The sequence below is a fragment of the Nothobranchius furzeri genome, chromosome 9, assembly GCF_043380555.1.
Source record: "Nothobranchius furzeri strain GRZ-AD chromosome 9, NfurGRZ-RIMD1, whole genome shotgun sequence".
Lineage (NCBI taxonomy): Eukaryota > Metazoa > Chordata > Actinopteri > Cyprinodontiformes > Nothobranchiidae > Nothobranchius > Nothobranchius furzeri.
Window position 1 is genome coordinate 21,267,869 of NC_091749.1, and position 18,641 is coordinate 21,286,509.

Here is an 18,641-nt window from a genome sequence, read left to right on the forward strand (position 1 = left end):
TGAAGGAGGAAAACTCCGGAAAGCAGCTTCAACAATGTGAGGCTGTTGATACTGTACAGGGTTGAAGTGGGGAGGCAGATGGTGAAGCCCAACAGTGTCTGGACAATCCTGGGATCTCTTTGTTGCACTGGGTCAAAGAAGAAGATTGACCCTCTGAAAGGATGAAGGGGTTAAGACAGGGGCGTAACCATCATCTCAAAAGTGAGGGGGACTTTTTTTTTCAGAGATATTCATCATCTTCTCGCATTCAATCTTACATTTCTTAGTAGATAAAAAACATTTAATCACTGGTTTAGTTAATAGTGAAGTGGTTCAAAGCCAGTTCAAAGACAGTAATGATCAAGGGCGTCAGTTTGTTTTCAGACTTGCTGGGGACAATAACCATACACTTGAGTGGGGTTTAAAAATTGCTGGGGACAATAAAGTTGGCTAGCACAGGGATCGGCAATCCACGGCTCTGGAGCCGCATGCGGCTCTTCCATCCATCTGATGCGGCTCTCTGTGCTTGTAAAATAATGAATGGATATTTAAATAAAATGCTTTATATTTTACTGCATTAATTTTACATCTGTATGCCAATTCTAAATGTAAAGATTGTCTGCGTAAACCTGAACAGGTCCAACCTGGTGAGACCGGGTTGACGCGTCACGCTTGTGCGTAATCATATGCGCTTCCTGAGCTGGAGGATGTCAGATTCTGGGCTTCTCCTCAGACAGGTTCCTGGATGCGTCGCCACATTGGAGACAGGAACAAGCGCTATTCAGCCAAAGTTTCATAATCAGGTGTGGCAGTGTTGTGTCCTGTCACAGTGTCCCGATAGATAATGCGCCCTGGCTACTTGGCCAAGGGGATGTCACTTTGGCTGACTGGTTAGAGCGTATGACTCTCGCCCGGGAGTCTGGGGATCGAATCCCGCCCGGGCCCTCGTTTCTCCGCCTTGCCACATATTGACGGATAAACTCAAGGATGTTGGTTGTTTTGAAAGAATTACCCCGACGCACACTGATGCGCATGGATGAGCTGACATTTTAATCGTTACGCACATCGCAGAGGTAACTTGATTCCCATCAGAACATCAGAGCTTTATGCTGGACACTGTGTTCAGCGCGGCTCGGAGCGCCCACGGTGGACAGTGGGCTGAAGATCTGAGTGTCACGGTCTGGGGTTTTTTCACACACTAATTGGTGTAGAGTCTCATCTCTCCTCTGCAGGTGGGCGTGCCTGGAAGTGGGGAGGCTGCAGGTAATCTGCTGATTAGCTGGCCAGGGATATTTAAACTCCTGAGAGACGCCTTCACTTCGCTGGATGATTAACTCAACTTGGGTATTTCTCCTAACAGCCAAATCCAAACTAAGCTTTGATTTTGAGAATTTCTGGGTTATGGATTTTTGATTTTTGAGCTCTCTGTGTTTTTGACTGCCTGTTTTGCCTCCTGCAGATATCACCTATCAGTTCACCTCGTTTGCTGCTACCAACCTGGTTTCTTCACTGTCCACTCGTCTCTCAGCTTCCTCCTCTGGTCTTCCCACTCCAGGCTGCCCACCCTCCCTCCTGGATCACCATTATCCTTCATGCTCAGCTCCCTCCTCATTTGGACTCCAAGCTCATCAGCCTCCAGTAAGCCTCCTGCCCTCCCCAGACCGGTCACTCCTCCCTCTCTCACGAGGTCTCACCTCCAACCTGTAAGTTCCATCAGATCCAACATTCAGATTTCCGAGTGCCAGACCTAACTCTCTCTGTTCCTCCAGGATTCTCCACACCCGAACCTCGCTTCTCTGCCGAATACTGCTAGACTTCCTAGCAGCTCCTTCTGTTCTCCTTTACTAATAAATTATTGTTTGCGATCTTCTTTGACTCTGTGGACTGATTCTGTATGTCGTGGGTTAGGCATCTACCACACAACATGACACTGAGGGGTTCGCAGCGCAGCGCAGAACCACGGTGCATGGATAAGATTTCCTCCCACTGAAGCGGTCTGGAAACCCGGTCTCTCTGAGGGATGTGTCACTTGGAAAAATGTTCTTTTTATGAAATTATGAAACTTTGGCTGAACAGCGCTTGTTCCCGTCTCTAATATGGAGACGCATTACGCATCCAGTCTGAGGCAGAATAGCCTCTTCAGCTCAGAAAGCACCTGTAGAGACATTTGATTACGCACAAAGTTTATGTGGAGCAGAAGCGGTCGGGCCACGGCAGGTGAAATGTTCCTAGCCTACATGAAGTGTAATGTTACTGGACACGCTGGTCTGGTTGGTTAGACCAGTGTTTGAAGTGGAAAACACACACACACACACACACACCAATTAAAATAATGCTGATAGCATGGACTAGAAGACAGGTGATGGTTTTATTTAAATGATGATCAGGCTGCTGTAAAATGTAATCTCCATCCACATCCGGACAGAATTATCCTCTATTCTTTCTCTATTTGCTCTGCTCTTGTCTGGGCTGATCAGGTGATGGTGCGCGCGGCGCGCCTAACTAGCGGCTGATGCACATTTTACGCATTTGGAGAGGTGGGCTGGATGCTTTGCTTTTACTGGAAGATGGTCCACTTAACGCACAGGTGTAGACTACATATTAATGACAAATGAATGAAAATTAAATTGGGAGTTTTTACTTCTTATTTTATAAATAAAAATGACGGGGGAACACGTTTATGACGTCTTTTTAAACTAAATTTTCTAGCGCGACCTGCCTGCTTCACTAAGTCACTGCTTATTAAGGTTCGTCCAAAATTACCGTGGCCCACCCAAAAATGAAAACCTGGCGCCGTGCCTGTTATAAACCTCTGCAAATTGTTGTTCTTCACGTTATCAAACTCAGACTTTGTACAGCTATGTAAAGATGTAAAATTATGAATTCAGTCGAGCTCTTCCGTCCCTCCATCTCCTGCTCTCCTGGAAACCCGACATCAGCTGTCAGAAGCAGGAGGTGAAGAAGGAGATGAGGCAAACAGAGTGAGTGCGACGTAGAGAAACCAGACTGGTGTGGAGGTGAGCAAAACAGCTGGAAAAGTGTGGTTGTTGAATCCCCCACGGGTGCGACGCCCATGCGAGCGACCGGTACCGGCTGCTGTCACCTGGTTGTGAGCAGCTCTCTGCTGTCTGAGGGTAGGCCCCGGCCACAACGCTGTGGCCGCTGTGGCTCCCAGTGTTTTCTTTACTGTGGGAAACGGGTAATAATGGCTCTTTGATGGGAACAGGTTGCCGACCCCTGGTTTAAGATCTGAGCTGGTAAAACAAAAATCCTCATCAGCAGGCATTTTTTAAAGTGGGGGGGACACAGCTGCCAATCACAAATTTTGCCGGGGACATGTCCCCGGCGTCCCCGGTTAAAATGACGCCTATGGTAATGATTATTACTATTATTTAATTTTAAAGTTACAGGGCGCCACCTGCTTTGCATGAACAAATGACAGTTTAAATAGTAGTGGGCAATTTTTTCTAAAACAATAATAAAAAAAAATTCTTGAATACCCAACATTAATAACAGCCACACAGCACCAGTGAACCATCTTTAGTTCTTCAATCTATAAATAATACAAATGTTAATTTTAGCCGCCAAACTCAGGTTCAGTTGAAAAAAAAAAAAGATCCATGAAGATCATTAAGGGCCAAATCACAACACTGAGTACAAAATGCTCAGCAAAACTCCAGTGCTGGAAAAAAAATTTTGCCTAGCACATAAAATTTAACGAGTGTTGCAAAATAAGCCTAATAATATACAATGCATTAACATAGAAAGTCACACAACACTGAACACAATGTGACAGCATATGTGCAAAAATAATCAAGATAAAGAAAAAAGGCATGATAAAAATGATTGATAGATGATAAAAATAATGCAGTAGTCAAATTATATCTGTAAATAAATAATAAACAAATAAAAATATGTACATTTCCTGGGCTACCTATTAAATTACAGAGTAAAAATTATTTAAGTGTTAATGGGAATAATTCTGAAAGATCTTTGAAAACCCTGAAAACTTCTACGGCCTGCCTGGTTTCTCTTACCAAGTTCTAATCTCTCCTTACCCGTGGAGACCCTCATCACCATCCCTGATGCTGTCTTATGGTCTGATGTCTCCTCCCTGACTCTGCTCATTCTGTTGCAGCTTTATAGGTAAAGGTGGAAAATAAAATGTTGGAACAGAGTTAGGATAAGCACCAGTAACATTACTATGGAAATTAACCTCAAATCCCTTTGTGCAATGTTTCTCAGCCACTTATTTTATCTTTTAACCTACAGACTCTCCCTCACACTGCTCTGTCTATGTGGCCAAAAGACAAATAAATGGAAAATGTGGAAAGCAAAGTGTTAAAATAAAACTAGGATGGGTTACAGTGAAAGTGGAAAAAAATGTTTAAGTCCCTTTATGCCATAATTTCTCAGCCACTAATCCTATTCTCGTTTTACCTACAGACCCTCCCTGATTCTCCTGTTTATTGTGACACTATTTTTTCTTTCAAACATGCGGAAAGTCACGGTGAGCAAAAGTTCAGCACAGAAATAAAACGGAATTGGCTTTATTCCCAGCAATAACTAACTAGCAAAGGAGAAACACAACATTGTTAACTAACATGATGTTGGCTGTTAGGCTACCTAGCTATCATTTAGCTAACATTATCTGCACGCAAAAGCATAACTCAACTTACACAGTTTGGTTGGAAAAAACTGAGCAATTTCTTTTGCCTCTTGCTGTCTCTGGCTGGTTTGCTGAACATTGTACTGCTCCTCTGTTCACTCAGCAGCAGCACCTGTCGGCACTGGTTGCTCGCATTAGCCTAAGGTGCATTTAAAGACGGCTCAAAAAAATACGTTTCCCCATATAAATGGATAAAACGGCTGAAAAAAAGTGCGGGGGACAGAGGGCACTGTTATGGGAAGTGAGGGGGACATGTCCCACGCATACCCCGCGTGATTTACGCCCATGGGTTAAGGTTGGTTAACGCTTGACGTGTCTGCGAGGTTCGCACGGCTCCGCGCGGCAAAATTGCGTAATTTAACAACCACACCCCTCCACCTGGCCTCCACACGGCCCAAACTTTCCACACCGCACACCTAGGAAATTTTCTAACCCCGCAGATGGTCGGACACGGAAAAGCATGGCAGACTGGCAAGAACTAGTATGGCAGAGGTTCGTAAATACATACATTTGTATGATTCAGCTCTCAGAGATCACCGTGATCAACATGTTGTTAATAATTCTTGAAGAGAAATAGCTCGCACTGTCGGAAAAGACGAGGATGCTGTTAAAAAATGCTGGAAAAACATGAGGCACTGATCTGTGAAGGCAAGGAAGGGGAACAAACGGAAAAGCGGTGATCCTGGTGGAAACAAGAACACTCCACCAATTCTGGCTCTCATCTTTCATTAACAATTGTTATAAACAACAGTAATTTCTACTTCTACTGTGGTGTAGTGTTGGATGCATGCTGTAGAGCTCCATGCTGCCCCCTACAGTTTGGGAGAATATTGGCTCACCGCAGAGACAAGCCGCATGAACCATAAACGCTGCAAGTTGTGAAGCGCGTTCCATCCGCGAGCCGCATCACCAAGCGGAAAGTAAATGCGTCAAGTATAAACCAATCTTCAGGCTTCAGCCCACACTCCTCCTCCTCCACTCCAGGCCATGGGAGCCCAGGCTGGCTGTTCAAGCCTGGGTGACCTCCAAGCCAAACCATCAGAATGTCTCAAGCAGCCATGGGAGGTGGAGGTGGGGGTGTGGGGACTATTGTTCTTCAAAGTAGGTCAAAGTCCGCAGCTATCACAAGCAATTTAGTGTGATTTGGGAACAGTGGGACGGAGACGAGCAGTCACAGGCTGCAAGGCCAATCACACTTGTTGAAATAAACTGAAAGAACAGGAACTAATGACAGCATTCTTTCAGTTTGATCAGACCTTTTCTTTTCCTCGTCCCATAAAACTCCTTGTTCTCCTCATTGTTTCTGCCCCCTCCACACACGCTCTTCCCCCTGATGCTCACTCCTCCCTTCTTCTTTTCTACAGTGTAATTAGTTATGTGGGACATATGGAGTCTCGTGTTACATAACCCAGCAGCAGGTTTAGCTTGTCCAAGACAATCAAATCTGGGGCCTTTAGTCCAGCAGAAGCGTTTAGCTGCCATGGCAAATTTTATGGATTCTCTGTCTTAAGAAGAAGGGCCAAGAACAATGGTGTTCTGGTGCTGGCCTCTTTCTTTCATCACACTAACAATGAAAGTATTACATGGGCTCACATTCACAGACTTCTCCTTTCTGTCCTTCTACAGAGTCTGCTGTTTTCCAAACATAAGTTCTGGGTGAAATTAATCTCAAACACAATCTGAAAATGTCTTTGTTTTCCTTGAATGTGGTAATTTATTAATATTTATCTTGAAGTATGGGTTTTGGATGACATGGAGAGGTGTGATGGAGGTATGGATTGTGCTAGAATTTAGGCCCTGGGCTGAATCTATAGAATGATGTGGAGGCCTCCCCTTCATCCTTCCTGCAAATACTGATGAGGAGGTTCAGGAAAGTTACCTGCTTTAACAGAAATCTATTAAGTGTCTAGTTGTTTTTAATTAAGTCTGAGTATCTTAGATACATTCTCAGGTTGTGCAAGTTGTCCCACTTAAAAAGATGAGCGTTCTGCAGGTTTCGTCATAAGTACATTTCAACTATGAGAGACAGAATGTAAAGCCATCCAGGAAATTGCATCGTATGATGAACTGATTTGTATAATGGTGCAGAAAACAAGTAGAACCTGAAACCAAGTGTTTATCATCAAGTGTACTGTACACTCTTTCCCTATATTTGATTCTGGAGTCTGTGCTGTGGCCTGGATGATCTGGTGTTGACTATACATTGTTGACTATTATCCTTGGAAGTAGCAGGATTTGCTTCTCAAACATCATAGAGAACAGTGATACTGTGACCTCGAAGTGATTCAGCCGCTGAAACGTCAAAGTAGGATTCCATGGCATAAACCCTATTTGAGCACAGAAACTTGGGTAAATTTGGACATTTCACCAATTAGATAAAGGAACAAAAATGATTTGGCCATTTTTTTTAGGAAAATAACATTTTCATGAAAAAGGTCGCAAGCCTTTTCTTTGTGTCAGTCCATAATCTGGATAACGGCAGAGGGTTGTGTCGCAAAGTACATTCGAAGTAAAACCAAAGCCAAATCAAATATTCAAATCACAAAAAAGCATTTCATACCAGATCAGTAGAGTCCCGGGTAAACAATTACCACCACCGGTGCTGTCGATCTACAGGGTAATGGTGGAAAATGAACTGCTGTTCCAGAAGGAGTAGAGTTCAGGATCAAGTTAATCTACAAAGTGCCTTCACATGGCCCGAGGGAAAAACTAAGTGCTGAACACCACAAAATAGCATAGTCTGATATAAAAATACCATTGAAATAAAACATATAAAACATTTAAAAGTGTTTAAAAGGAGAGAAGGAAGGTGTGTCTAAAGTCAGCAAGAGAAGAGGAAAAGCAACATTGGAACTTCTGAATGTTGAAACAATTACAGGTGAAGCTATAAGGCTGGTGGACATGGTGCAGAGAAGGAATGTGGATGTACTACATGTCCATCCATCCTTTAATCCTTTTTCGGCCACTAATCCTTTGGGCCTTCTCTCAGTTGGACGTGCCCAGAAACCTCACCAGTGAAGCATCCATGACACATCCTAACTGGATACCCGAGCCACCTCAACTGGCTCCTCTGGATGTAAAGGAGCAGCAGATCTATTCTGAGCCTCTCCCGGATGACCAAGCTTCTCACCGTATCTCTAAGGGAGAGCCCAGCCACCCCGTGGAGAAAATTCATTTCAGCCGCTCGTATCCGCAATATCGTTCTTTTGGTCACTACCCAAAGCTCCTGACCATAGGTGAAGGTAGCGACTTAGATCGACCGGTAAATCAAGAGGTTTGCCTTCTGGCTCAGCTCTTGCTTCACCACCACAGACCGGTACAATGCCCGCATAACTGCAGATGCAGCACCAATCCGCCTGTCAATCTCATGCTCCAGCTTTCCCTCACTTGTAAACTAGATACCTAAACTCCTCCACTTGGGGAAGGACCTCATCCCTGAACCGGAGAAGCCATTCTACCTTATTCCAACTCAAGACCATGGTCTCAGATTTAGAGGAGCTGGTTCTCATCCCAGCTGCTTCACACTCGGCTGCGAACCGCTCCAGCGAAAGCTGAAGATCACGTTCTGATGAAGTCAACAGGACCACATCATCTGCAAAAAGCAGAGACCTGATCCTCAAGCCACCAAAACAGATGCCCTCCACACCTTAGCTGCACCTAGAAATCCTGTCCATAAAGGTTATGAACAGAATCGGTAACAAAGGGCAGCCTTGGCGGAGTCCAACTCTCACTGGGAACGAGCCCGACTTACTGCCAGCAATGCAGACCAAGCTCTGACACCGGTCATACAGGGACCTAACAGCCCGTATCAGAGGACCTGGTACCCCATACTCCCGGAGTACCCCCCACAGGGCCCCCTGAGGGACGCGGTCAAACGCCTTCTCCAAATCCACAAAACACATGTAGACTGGTTGGGCAAACTCCCACACACCCTTCAGGATCCCCCTAAGGGTATAGAGCTGGTCCAGTGTTCTACAGCCAGGATGAAAACCACTTTGCTCCTCCTGAATCTGAGGCTCAACATCCGCTGGACCCTCCTCTCCAGAACCCCAGAAAAGGCTTCACCAGGAAGGCTCAGGAGTGTAATCCCCCTGTAGTTGGAACACATCCTGCGGTCCCCCTTTTTAAATAGGGGCACCACCTCCCCAGTCTGCCAGTCCAGTGGAACTGCCCCAGTGTCCACGCAATACTGCAGAGCCGTGTCAGCAGAGATTGGAGAGCCCAACCCAAAGTCCGCAGACTATGCTTCCTCATTGGAAGACTTGCCGGTGAGATTGAGAAGGTCTTCGAAGTACTCCACCCACCAATCCACAGTGTCCCGAGACGAAGTTAGTGGCACACCATCCCCATTATAATCAAATCAAAATCAAAAGTGCAACTCATAGCGCTGTACAAGATTAAAAATAACCACGCAATAGTAAATTTCCCAACGCTCCCCCAAGATTTTTTCTATATCTCCCTCCTCCCACCCCAATACCATCCATTATGTCAATTGAAAAGGAAACTCTGGACGTCATAACCCCTGACCAAATTATTGACAGATTTGCTAAACTAAAGCCACATCGCCACAGCCTTACTTTGCTACCATTACAAAAAAAGTGGGGGGGAAAGATGGTGATGGCGAGGTGTGGGGCCACTGAAGTTGAAAAAGAGTGCAATGAAGTGATTTTCATGCAGCAATAAAAAAGCATTCTGTACTTTATGAAAAAAGTGAAATACATTTGTATACATTTACTTAAATTTTGCATACATTCTTTTCAGATTTGGAATAAGTTATCTATTGAATAAAACTTGTTTGTGGAAGTAAAAGCTGTTTTCTTTTTTGAATTATGCAATGAATCAAATCAATAAATGAGGTAACTGGAAATTGGTCAGCAAACTTGTGCAGAAAGCAAAGAGACATTATTTGAAATATGGATAAAGAACTAAGCAGGAAAAGACAGCAAGGATGCCAGCAAGATCACTAGAACTCAAGTTGCATATTTTTTTGTGAAGCTTGAGGAAATCTTGTTTTGTGTAAAGCTAGCTTGTTCTATATTTGTTGCTTTTAGTGGATATGAGGTGTATTCACTGGACCTGTGATCTGTGACTTCAATCAGCACCACTGAAGAAGAAGCCCTTCAGCAGCCGGCTTCTTCTACAGTCTCTGCCTGAAACGCATGTGTGAAGATGGACAGAAGGACGTTTTTTTTAGACAAAAGGTACCGCAACAGAACCCCAGCTTTGATGATACTGGTGTGTTGACTCAGGTTTGTGAGTCTTATTTGAAAATATTTGTGATTTGTAATATATATGATGTTGACTAGTGTGTGTCACGGGTGTGTGCGCGCGCTTGCGCGCGCACACGCGCTTCTGTTAAGCCCCAGATCTTCTTCAGTCCTAAATCCGCCCCTGCTGGACAACATGCACACAAACAGCATAGAGGGAATAATTTAACTGGCGTCATTTCGCACACAGAATCCCATCTGTATAATCCAAGCCGATGTGCTCTCGGCTCTGGCAGTGAGATGGCCGGAGCGGTTAGCTTCACTTGCGGCTGATGGAAACTTAATGTTTTTAAGGGTGCACTTACAAGCTTGCGTCTCCACCATCTCGTTGCATAGATGTTTAACCCTTCCACTGTCTTATTGGGTGACCCCGCCAGGAAAGTTGACCATTGAGCAGGATTGATGGTTTATCGCGGAATCAAGCGATACCTCCCTTGAGGTACACGTGGCAGGGGTGAGGTGGTGCTCACTCCTCACCCCTGCCACAGGTACCTCAAGGGATAAACCATCAACCCTGCTCAGTGGTCAACTTTCCTGGCGGGGTCACCCAATAAGACAGTGGAAGGGTTAAAAGAAGAGAGCTTGAATCTGTCTGTCCTTGTGAGCCTGCTGGAGAGCCCTCGCAAGGACAGATAATGTAGTGTGCATCTGTTTCGACTCAGACGGAGAAGTATAAATTAGGCTTAAGGGAGAAAATAACTGACATAAAACTACAAGGCTCGGCAGCTGTGAATGACTGAACTGTTGCTAGGGGAAGGTGAGACCACAGGAAATGATAGAAAACATGAAAGGGACTGGGGAGACAAGGGGTGTGTCCGAATCCAAGGATGCTTGTGAGGAAGCATTTTGAGGTCGATGATGTCACAGCGCAGCAACTAGTACTGTCCAAATTCCCAGAATACTCATTCTGGTGTCCTTGCTCCAGCCACATTTTGAGGACAGGTCTGGTGGATCCTCACAGAGCAAGGCTATCCCAGCATGCTTTGTGTGCCGGCCGCTAGTTTTAAACAGGAAGAGAAAATTCAATCAAAATCAATTCAATTCAATTTTATTTATATAGCGCCAAATCATGACAAGAGTCGTCTCAAGGCACTTCACATAATAAACATTCCAATTCAGGTCAGTTCATTAAGCCAATCAGAAATAATGTTTCCTATATAAGGAACCCAGCAAATTGCATCAAGTCACTGACTAGTGTCAGTGACTATACAGCAATCCTCATACTAAGCAAGCATGCAGCGACAGTGGAGAGGAAAACTTCCTTTTAACAGGAAGAAACCTCCACAGAATCCTGGCTCAGTATAAGCAGCCATCCTCCACGACTCACTGGGGATGGAGAAGACAGAGCAGGCACACACACACACAAACACACACACACACACACACACACACACACACACACACACACACACACACACACACACATGCATATAATGGGGAGAGCAGCGAAGTTGTGACAGCGACTAGTCTATGAAAGGCATAAAAAGTCACTACAGAGCAGTGAAGTCGACTAGCCGACTAGTTGAAACAACCCCTAGTGTGTGTGTGTGTGTGTGTGTGTGTGTGTGTGTGTGTGTGTGTGTGTGTGTGTGTGTGCGCGTGTGTGTGTGTGTGTGTGTGTGTGTGCGCGTGTGTGTGTGTGTGCGTGTGTGTGTGTGTGTGTGTGTGTGTGTGTGTGTCTGGAGCGAATTGAACTTGTCATTTACTTTAGGGACAGCAGAACAAAGAAGCATTTTTATTAAGTTTAGAGGTGAAGAGTGAAGCTGTTTACACATGACTACAGGAGTTCATTGTGTGTTCTGCTGTAAAAAGTAAAGTTTTACATTCAGGGATTTACACAGTTGACAAGTTTTAAAAAACAATTAAAATAGTTTGTTTGAAGTATATAATTTTCATCTTCTCCATTCATCCATCCATTTTCATCCACTTATCCTGAGTCGGGTCGCGGGGGCAGTAGCCTAAGGCGAGAGGCCCAGACTTCCCTCTTCCCAGCCACTTGGGCCAGCTCCTCCGGGGGAATCCCAAGGCGTTCCCTGGCCAGGTGAGAGACATAGTCCCTCCACCGTGTCCTGGGCCTACCTTTAGGTCTCCTCCCTGTCGGACGTGCCCAGAAAACCTCACCAGGGAGGACTCAATGAGGCATCCTGACCAGATACCCGAGCCACCTCAACAGGCTCCTCTCGATTTGGAGGAGCAGCGGGTTTACTCTGAGCCCCTCCCGAATGACAGAGCTTCTCACCCTATCTCTAAGGGAGAGCCCAGCCACTCTGCAGAGAAAACTCATTTCGGCCGCTTGATTCCGCGATCTCGTTCTTTCAGTCACTACCCAAAGCTCATGACCAAAGGTGACGGTAGGAACGTAGATCGACCGGTAAATCGAGAGCTTCGCCCAGAGCCGGATTAACGCAAAGGCAAAGTAGGCACGTGCCTAGGGCCTGATTGGCTGGATGGGGCCCAGACAGAGGAACAAAATTATAAATAAATAAATTAAAAATTAAATGTACACATGTCCTATGATAGAATTTGTAGCCAGGACTCCTATCTACAATTTGTTTCAATATTTATTAATTAACTAAAAATAGTGACAATGTTTATCTTAACCATAGACCGTTTCATTGGCTACGTCACATTAAACCTCTGGGGTCCACGGACGAGTATACGCGTCTTTTGAACAGGTCTGATTTGGGACGCTGTAGCAGCAAGACTCCGCCTCCCTGAGTTTCGGTTTCAATTCAGCTTTAAAAAGCAGATTATAAACTACACCCCAGTTTTTAAATTTTGTTAATAGGCAACGTAAAAGCGGAGCTATACTAAACAAAAAAAAAATGACCTATTTTTAGACAATCTGATAACGTGTCAAAACAGCGGTTTAGTAATCTGTGAGCGGGAATGTGCTTGTGAACATTAAAAACCCACAAAAACACGAGATCCCTTTGCTGTTGGTGGACGTCTCACATATTCAGCTGATAAAAAGTATCACACGAGTAACGAGATGTGCGCAAAAAGGAGCCGCTTCGCGGGGAAAGGAGTGGCGCGAACGGAGTAACAACAAACAATTAGACAGATATTGACGGTAAACTTTGTATTTTGGAGCGATCCGGACAGATATATTGTCGCTGCAGTTTAGTGGGCTTTTATTAGGCTTTAATAAAGGATGATGAGAAGGATAAATGTCCACCAGGCAGTTCAGATGGTACGGCTGTTTTTTGAACTGGAAGCAGAGGAAGTGGACGGAGACTCGCAGCCGGAGTCTGAGGCAAATAGCGAGGATGATGATGACGATGTGGTGGATCCATCCTTCCTCATAGAAGACTTGGGTCATGATGAGGTAGAGGATGAAGGCAGAGATCCAGCTCCTCGGAGATCCATCAAGAGGAGTGGGCGGCGCCGCGCAGCTGTCAGATCTCGGCGTGAGACGGAGCCACTCCCCACTCCAAAATCCATGTACATTATTGCCAAATTAATAAAATAAGTATAAATTCAGATAGTCCAGGTTGTCCTGAAATTAATGATACCCCATAAGGCAATATTTATTGTTTTTATTAGAAAATACAAAAGAAAAACCAAAATGAGTCCAAAACGGTGATTTACACTCTGGATCCCAGAGAGCTAATAACTTTTTTTAATTAGTTATTTGCTATATTTAGTCATATTTTTTATAAATGTACAGTCTAGATTACCAGTCTAAATGATAAAAAACATTTGTCATAAATGTTTGTTGGTTTCACAGTAAAATAAACAACTTTTTTCCTATTCAGATTTTATGTTTTTGAGTGATTTAAGGTCTAATACGCAACCCCTTTATGTCCAAATATACAAAATAAGTATAGATTCATAAAGTCCAGGTTGTGCTGAAAAGATTGATACCACATAAGGCAGTGGTTATAGTTTTTATTTTGGAAATACAAAGGAAAACTCACTGCAAATTACACCCTGGACCCCAGAGGGTTAAGGCGCCACCCAATGAAGGACGCCAGAGAAGCGGTCAGAGTCAGAGCGGGACACAACAAAGCTAGCAGGTGTTTTTGAGCAGGCTAACTCTCACGATGCTTTCGGGTGCGGCAAAACGTAAAAAAGAAAAATATTTAAATGAAGAGGAACTAAAGAAGAGACAGCGGGGGGCTTTACAGAAGTTTCTGTCGGGCTGCTCGGGCAGCCGTCCGACAGCTGTGAACATGCTCGAGTCAGCAGAGCCAGAGGCCGGGCCCAAGTCAGACCCGGAGGAGACACAACCCGAAGACGCGGTGGAAGATGCGGCGGAAGATGCTGTAGCGCCAACGCCGTCAACATCAGCGCCTTCACAGAAGGACAAACTGGAAGAACAGCAGCCAGCCAGAAGTGAGCCCAATATAGTCTTACAGGAGCCTCAAGACCCAGACAGGGTATTAACAACTAGCTACCCATCTGATCCTGCAAAGTGGTACCAAACTGATGAGTACTTTGCACTAAACTATCCCTCTCAAAATATTGGATATTCTTCTACATCACAGAGGAAATCTGGAGACATAGACTGAAGCTTAACCAAGGAACATTTCTTCTTACGTGTTTCTGCTGTGATTGAGGCATGTGATGCTGGAAGGCTGAAGATTATCCCGGAGTAGAGAATGCTAAATGGTTTCCTTGGAAAGTGTTGCTGGTTTTATTAATTATTTGTCAAATAATTTTATTAATGTTCAAATAGCAAAACAATAAGTTCACACTCAGAAAATTGACAGAATTTCTGATTCAGCAGAGGCAACAGCCTACAACACATGACTTATTTTGGCATACAAACAACCAGTTTGTAAACAAAAACTAGGCTATGTAAAATGTGAATGAACTTTTATAAGTAAATTTTGTAAGTTTCAGATTTCAATTCATTACATAACATCGATGGAGGGGGGGGGGGGGGCCCTAAAAATGCAGCCTGCCTAGTGTAGTCCATTTATTTAATCCGGCTCTGGCTTCGCCTTCTGACTCAGCTCTCTCTTCACCACGACAGACCGGTACAACGCCCGCATCACTGCAGATGCAGCACCAATCCACCTATCGATCTCACGCTCCAGTTTTCCCTCACTCGTGAACAAGACCCCGAGATACTAACTCCTCCACTTGGGGCAGGACCTCATCCCTGACCCGGAGAAGGCATTCTACCCTTTTCTGAATCAAGACCATAGTCTCAGATTTAGAGGAGCTGATTCTCTTCCCAGCTGCTTCACACTCAGCTGGGAACCGCTCCAGTGAAAGCTGAAGATCACGTTCTGATGAAGCCAACAGGACCACGTCATCTGCAAAAAGCAGAGGCCTAATCCTCAGGCCACCAAAACCGATGCCCTCCACACCCTGGCTGCGCCTAGAAATCCTGACCATAAAGGTTATGAACAGAATCGGTGACTTCTAATGTGGATGAATGTAAAAATGTGTTTATTGCCTTTTTGTCACCTGTGGTCTGATTTTCTCTGTAGGACTGCAGGTGTCCAGATTCAGGAGAGGCTTTACCTGGTGGTCATCCTGGGAGAGAAGCCTTCTACTGTCATCATGTTAATGTTATTTAGCTGTTTGATATTTGAACACATTTATTAAAACAAATACTAACTGATAACTCTTTCTGGTCATTTATTTAATCACCAGTTTTATTATTACAGATGTTTTTGAACATGTTACATGAACAGAAAATTAAAAGATGATAAGGAGACAAGATTATTTATAATACGTTACACTTATTTACAGATCAAAACAGTATGGACCAGTTATGTACGGATAAAGCAGGATTAACCTGAATGACTCTTCCTGTATCATTTATTTAAACTGAGGGAGCAGGAAGTCTTTTAACAGTGCAGCTGGATCTGCTGCAGGAGGATCCAGACATGGATGGAGGGCTGGAGCAGACCCGTGGCTGGACGTTTCTGGTCAGAGGAACATCATACAGGACGGTCTGCAGAGAGAGCTTTGGGATGCTTCCTCTCACTGTGCACTCCATCGTCCATCTACAGGGACTGCTGGGCTGGCTGACGACGGCTGTTACATTTCTGTGAATGACTTGCCTGTTAACAGCAGTGGTAGTCTGCTGGTACCTCCTTCAGGACAGCGCACAGCGAACCATCTCCATACCAGCCTCTCACCAACTGCAGCATCTTTGTCAGGCTCATCTTCCAGGGCCACAACCTCACCAGCACAGAGGCAGATGTGCAGAATGCTGACCTGTAATAGATTTTAAAAAGTTTTTTATGCAGTACATTGGTTCTGTTCAGTTTAAAGAAAAGCAGGAGAGAACATTTATAATGCATTTGGTTTATATGAATTACCTACATGTTAATACTCTGTAGAAATATGTTGTGTACGTTTAACAAGTTCATTCTGTAGCTTAAAACATTCATGAAACCATCTAAAGTTAACATGTAAGTCCTGAAAGCTTCTAGAATAAACAAAGTTACTTTACCTGAAAACGGTTGTGAACAAATGCTGCTGAGGGACATGAAGCTGCTGTAGCTCCTAAATATTCCTGCTCGATTCTCCCTAGACTTAGCATATTTCCTTTGCGTGTAGCTGCTGCCACGGCTGTGACGGGACCTGCAGGCCACTGTAGAGGTGAAGGCTAGACTGTCCGAATTCAGAGCTGCTGGGTCGAGCGGTTTTAACGGTCGAGCAAAGACCCGGCCTAGCTGGACCAGTACGGACCAGTCCTCACAAGGATCCAGTCCCTGGATACAGACACACCCTGTGTCCATAAGGACTAGTCAGGAGACAGGACTGTAGGTCCTCTTTGGAAATGGCAAGGATGGATAGGATCAGGAATGAGTCCATCAGAGGGCCAGCTTATGTCAGATGTTAAAGTCAGAGAGGACAGATTGAGAGGGTTTGGATGTGTCCAGAGGAGAGACAATACTGAGGATGGAGCCACCAGGCAGGAGGCTGAGAGGAAGAGTTATGGATGTGGTGAAGGAGGACATGAAGTTAGTTGGTGTGAGGGTAGAGGATGTGGAAGACAGGACTAAATGGATGCAAATGATTGGCTGTGGAGACACCTGAGGGGAAAACCCCAAAGAAAGAAGAAGAAAGAGTTTGAAGAATAATATTAAGTGTTTTTACTGTAGGATGCTGATGAGTAAGACTGGCTTTAGGTACAGCCCAGGGTTTAGGAAACAGCACATTTAATTTATTTTAATATAAATACTAGTAATGTGTTACACAGAGTCAAAGCTGAGTTGATCTTGTTCTCTACAAAACCCACCGCACTTGCTCCAGCTTTCTTTGCTGCTGTCATTTGCAACAAAAGCCAACAGTATGTGCTTGTAATAGAGCTGGGAGTGTTTGTAAAGCATGCACACAGTTGGATTCAGACTCTCTCTCTGTGTGTGTGTGTGTGTGTGTGTGTGTGTGTGTGTGTGTGTGTGTGTGTGCGTGCGTGCGTGCGTGCTAGTGTGTGTGTGTGTGTGTGTGTGTGTGTGTGTGTGTGTGTGTGTGTGTGTTTTGGAGGTGCATTACTGGGACTTGACACTCCCTTAACTGGTATTTACAGCAGGCAGGAGCAGAGCCACCATCCCTAAGCCCAAACATTTGGTTCTAAACGGTTGTAGGACCAGCCCAACTTGAATCAGATCTCTCACCTCTTTGTCTCAGTCCACTAAAACCATAATCATAGATTATAGGGTTCATTAACCATGTGTTATTCTGAGCACTGCATTATTCCTGAGAGCTGCCGCCACCATATGGGGTATAAACTAGAATGTGCAAACACAATGGTACAGCGGATGACAACCATACAATACACTCAGGTGTTACGTATTATTCTCACATCTGCTCACTAAGTCTCCATGTTTTTCCATTTGTCTCCATCTGTGATGGCAGGACTGAACATTATGAGCTGTCCAACATAACAAATGCTCTCACAAATTCTTAGCTTTACACAAAACTAAAGCTATGAGATATCCGGTTGTAATGAATCAACAAATAACCATGTTAGTCCTAGTTTTTATTCATCGTCAAGTTTTCTAATTAAATATACATTCAGAGCCCTGCGAACAGTCAAAATCACAGGGACATGCAGACCATGGCCAGTCTGTCGGTCCAGACCACGTCTGTAGGACGTCCAAACTAGGTCTTTGCACAGTGGGAAGTAATCAAACTATTAAAAATGTACACTTTAAATCAGTTCATCATTTCTCCTCATCACTAATACTGAAGTTGTTTTTAAAATGTTGGTTAAGTCTGTGGAATGATACCCATTCTTCAACCAGAAGGTCCACCAGTGTGCTGGTGGTAGCGATTGTAGCACAAACAGTACCACCAAATGGAACTAACAGCAGGTACTTCTATCTTTTTTAAACCCAAAATCCTACTCTGTAGCAACTAGAGTAAAATCCTACTCCGTAGCGACTAGAGTAAAATCCTACTCTGTAGCGACTAGAGTAAAATCATACTCTGTAGCGACTAGAATAAAATCCTACTCTGTAGCGACTAAAGTAAAATTCCACTCTGTAGCGACCAGAGTAAAATCCACCTCTGTAGCGACTAGGGCAAAATCCTACTCTGTAGCGACTAGAGTAAAATCCTACTCTGTAGCGACTAGAGTAAAATCCTACTCTGTAGCGACTAGCGTAAAATCATACTCTGTAGCGACTAGAGTAAAATCCTACTCTGTAGCGACTAGAGTAAAATCATACTCTGTAGCGACTAGAGTAAAATCCTACTCTAAGGCGACTAGAGTAAAGTCCTACTCTGTTGCGACTAGAGTAAAATCCTACTCT

The 18,641-nt window shown here is 44.4% G+C and overlaps 1 long non-coding RNA gene across 1 annotated transcript; it reads left to right on the plus strand.

The window, feature by feature from the left end:
* Positions 1–1,581: 1,581 nt before the first annotated feature.
* On the plus strand, positions 1,582–1,847 carry LOC139071608 (uncharacterized). Its single transcript, XR_011521456.1, has 2 exons — positions 1,582–1,682; positions 1,749–1,847. It is a non-coding gene; the product is annotated as an uncharacterized lncRNA (long non-coding RNA).
* The last annotated feature ends 16,794 nt before the right edge of the window (positions 1,848–18,641 follow it).